Source organism: Chiloscyllium plagiosum, unplaced genomic scaffold, assembly GCF_004010195.1.
Source record: "Chiloscyllium plagiosum isolate BGI_BamShark_2017 unplaced genomic scaffold, ASM401019v2 scaf_1044, whole genome shotgun sequence".
NCBI lineage: Eukaryota > Metazoa > Chordata > Chondrichthyes > Orectolobiformes > Hemiscylliidae > Chiloscyllium > Chiloscyllium plagiosum.
This window is the reverse complement of record NW_025213927.1, coordinates 1,259-5,928: the sequence shown is the minus strand read 5'-3', so window position 1 is coordinate 5,928 and position 4,670 is coordinate 1,259.

Below are 4,670 nucleotides of genomic sequence, written 5' to 3'. Positions count from 1 at the left end.
TGGGGGGGTCGGTGATTACTCAGTGTCTGTATTGGGGAGTTGATGATTGCTCTGTGTGATTACTCAGTGAGTACTCGGTGACTCCAGTGTCTGTATTGGGGGAGTCGGTGATTACTCAGTGTCTGTACTGGGGGGGTCGGTGATTACTCAGTGTCTGTATTGGGGAGTTGATGATTACTCTGTGTGATTACTCAGTGAGTACTCGGTGACTCAGTGACTGTATTGCGGGGAGTCGGTGATTACTCAGTGTCTGTATTGGGGAGTCGGTAATTACTCTGTATGATTACTCAGTGATTACTCCATTACTCAGTGTCTGTTTTGGGGGTGTGTCGGTGGTTACTCTGTGTCTGTATTGGGGGAGTCGGTGATTACTTTGTGTCTGTATGGGGGGGTCAGTGATTACTCTGTGTGATTACTCAGTGAGTACTCAGTTAATCAGTGTCTGTATGGGGGGGGTCCGTGATTACTCTGTGTGATTACTCAGTGAGTACTCGATTACTCAGTGTCTGTATTGGGGGAGTCGGTGATTACTTTGTGTCTGTATGGAGGGTCAGTGATTACTCTGTGTGATTACTCTGTGAGTACTTGTTACTCAGTGTCTGTATTGGGGGAGTCGATGATTACTCTGTGTCTGTATTGGGGGGTCAGTGATTACTCTGTATGATTACTCAGTGAGTACTCGGTTACTCAGTGTCTGTATTGGGGTGAGTCGGTGATTACTCTATGTCTTTATTGGGGGGTCAGTGAGTAGTCTGTATGATTACTCAGTGAGTACTCGGTTACTCAGTGTCTGTATTGGGGGGAGTCGGTGATTACTCTGTGTGATTTCTCAGTGAGTACTCAGTTACTCAGTGTCTGTATTGGGGGGGTGTCGGTGATTACTCCGTGTCTGTATGGGGCGGTCTGTGATTACTCTGTATGATTACTCAGTGAGTACTCGGTTACTCAGTGTCTGTATTGGGGGAGTCGGTGATTACTCTGTGTCTGTATTGGGTGTTCAGTGATTACTCTGTATGATTACTCAGTGAGTACTCGGTTACTCAGTGTCTGTATTGGGGGGGTGTCGGTGATTACTCCGTGTCTGTATGGGGCGGTCTGTGATTACTCTGTATGATTACTCAGTGAGTACTCGGTTACTCAGTGTCTGTATTGGGGGGGTGTCGGTGATTACTCCGTGTCTGTATGGGGCGGTCTGTGATTACTCTTGGGGGGGGTCAGTGATTAGTCTGTATGATTACTCAGTGAGTACCCGGTTACTCAGTGTCTGTTTTGGGGGGAGTCGGTGATTACTCTGTATGATTACTCAGTGAGTACTTGGTTACTCAGTGTCTGTATTGGGGTGGTGTCGTTGATTACTCTGTGTCTGTATGAGGGGCTCAGTGATTACTCTGTATGATTTCTCAGTGAGTACTCGGTTACTCAGTGTCTGTATGGGGGGGGTCAGTGATTACTCTGTGTGATTACTCAGTGAGTACTCGGTTACTCAGTGTCTGTATGGGGGGGGGTCAGTGATTACTCGGTGTGATTACTCAGTGAGTACTCGGTTACTCAGTGTCTGTACTGTGATGTGGTGTTTGATGTTCTGCCCACGATGGTTGAGGAAGTATGTGAAATACTGGACAGGTTTGGCACGCCGAGGGAGGAAATATAGCTGGTGTTTCGCAATCCTGAGACGGAAATAGCCGGAGCGATGGCCTGAATGGCCTCTTCCTGTGTTGACCTCCCGACGTTGCTGTGCGGGTGTGCGAATGCTGAGGCGTTGTTGCTAATTGTGGTTCACATGTCGCTCCACCCGTTGAGTGCAGACACGTTAACTTGGTGATCGGGGCAGATGGCCGTCTCACAATGTTGTAACGGTAAACTCGTTCCTGGGTGTGGGTGGGGCCCGCGTTTATTTTTGATATTGTTTGAAATGTGAAGCATTGGATTAGCAGGGAGAGAGTTTGTCCTGGACTGCCTCGACACTCCCTCAGCACTGACCCTCCGACAGTGCGGCACTCCCTCAGCACTGACCTTCCGACAGTGCGACAGTCCCTCAGCACTGACCCCCCGACAGTGCGGCACTCCCTCAGCACTGACCCTCCCACAGTGTGGCACTCCCACAGCACTGACCCTCCGACGATGCAGTGGCAACATGAAGGAAATGAGCTGCAAACAGCCCAAAACTGTCTGCAGCACCAGAGTCCTGCGGGGACTCAAAGGGGTTAAATCGGGTGGAAACGTTCCTGATACTTGGTTTGCAGTCTCCAGAGTTGAGAGCCTGAGGGGTGTGATAATTGATGCACTTACGATGATTAAAGGATTTGATTGGATTGATAGAGAGAAACAGTTTCCTCTGGTAGAGAGGGGCAAGTCCAGGACGCAGGAATGGAATCGAATCTCGAGCCCAGGGCCCTCCGGGATGATGTCTGGGAACAATTCCTCTCACACAGCAGAGTGCATATCCCTCTCGCTCTTCCATCGACCCCTCCCCAGTTGAAATCTCCACACTGAGATCGATGCTTTGCCAGTCAGTGAGGGTACGTTGGGATAGGAAACCAAGGCGGGAAGGTGCGTGGCCAAATCAGCTCATGTCTCAGTGAATGATTGAACGTGATTGAGGGACAGAATGGCCTCTGCCAGTTCCAGCAATTTGAGGGCTTTGTGGGCAGTGTTGGGGTGGGAGTGCTACAATGGAAGCATCACATCACTGGGAGTCCGTGCTAAAGTGTAAGCGCGTTTTAGAAACTAGGTTTACACTGAAAAATCAGTTTTAACGCTCTGAGGATATCTGTACCCGCAGTGAAGTATTCATCTGTTATTGTAAGCAGGTTTCTGCACAGCCGCACCCTGACAAGTGGCAGGATGAGGGGGGTCAGTGATCTGATCTTTGTGTTCATGTTATTTGGATAAATATTGGCTGTAGAGCGTTGTCACAGCACAGGGAGAGCTCACCTGGGCGACTTTCAGATAGTGCTCACACAGAGTTCCGCACACACTTGAGAAAGCAGGCATGGCGTTCGTGTGTGTCACTGACCCTCCGACAGTGCGGCACTCCCTCAGCAATGACCCTCCGACAGTGCGGCGCTCCCTCAGCACTGACCCTCCGACAGTGCGGCACTCCCTCAGCACTGACCCTCCGACAGTGCGGCGCTCTCTCAGCATTGATCCTCCGACAGTGCCCACTCCCTCAGCACTGAACTTCCGACAGTGCGGCGCTCCCTCAGCACTGACTCTCCGACAGTGCGGCACTCCCTCAGCACTGACCCTCCGATAGTGCGACACTCCCTCAGCACTGACCCTCCAACAGTGCGGCACTCCCTCAGCACTGACCCTCCCACAGAACGGCACTCCCTTAGCACTGACCCTCCAAAGGTGCTGTACTCCTTTAGCACTGAACCTCGGACAGTGCAGCAATTCCTCTGGTATCCCCAGTCGTGGATCACAGGGTCTTTAATATCTGGAATGGGAGATGACCAATGCTGCGGCTGTCACTGAGAGTGCTGTACAGGCCCAGGAGTGATAGCAGAGCTGGGAAGGTCATGCATGCTGCCATCCAGTCCCATTCCATCTCTGATTAACGGAGAGTGATTGAGGATCACTCTACCCCAGTCATATGGCCTCCAACAGTTCAGAGTGAAAGCTTACTCTCCCCTGTCCACCCCCAGTGAAGTGTGCCCCACCCAGCTTTTGCTGAGGCTTGGGTCCCCATCTCTGTCTCTCTCTCTCTTTCTCTGTGGCTCACCTGAAATCACTGAATCCCTACAGTGTGGAAACAGGCACTTCCGCCCATCATGTCCACAGCGACCCACCAAAGAGTAACCCACCCAAACCCATTCCCTTACCCTATTACTCTACATTTACCTGAGACTAATGCACCTAACCTACACATCCCTGGGCACTATAGGACAATTTAGCATGGTCAATCCACCCTAACCTGCACCTCTCTGGGCACTATGGGATAATTTAGCATGGCCAATCCACCCTAACCTGCACATCCCTGGACACTATGGGACAATTTAGCATGGTCAGTCCACCCTAACTTACACATTCTTGGACACTATTCGACAATTGAGCATGGCCAATCCAATCTAACCTGCACATCCCTGGGCACTATGGGACAATTTAGCATGGCCAATCCACCCTAACCTGCACATCCCTGGGCACTATGGGACAATTTAGCATGGCCAATCCACCCGAACCTACACATCCCTGGACAGTATGGGACAATTTAGCATGGCCAATCCAGCCGAACCTACACATCCCTGGACAGTATGGGACAATTTAGCATGGCCAATCCACCCGAACCTACACATCCCTGGACACTATGGGACAATTTAGCATGGCCAATCCACCCTAACCTACACATCCCTGAACAGTATGGGACAATTTAGCATGGCCAATCCACCCTAACCTACACATCTCTGGGCACTATGGGACAATTTAGCATGGCCAATCCACCCTAACTGCACATCCCTGGGCACGATGCAACAATTTAGCATGGCCAATCCACCCCTAACCTGCACATCTGTGGGCACGATGGGAAAGTTTAGCTTGGCCAATCCACCCTAACCTACACATCACTGGACGCTATGGGAAAGTTTAGCTTGGCCAATCCACCCTAAACTACACATCCCTGGGAACTATGGGACAATTTAGCATGGCCAATCCACACTAACCTGCACATCCCT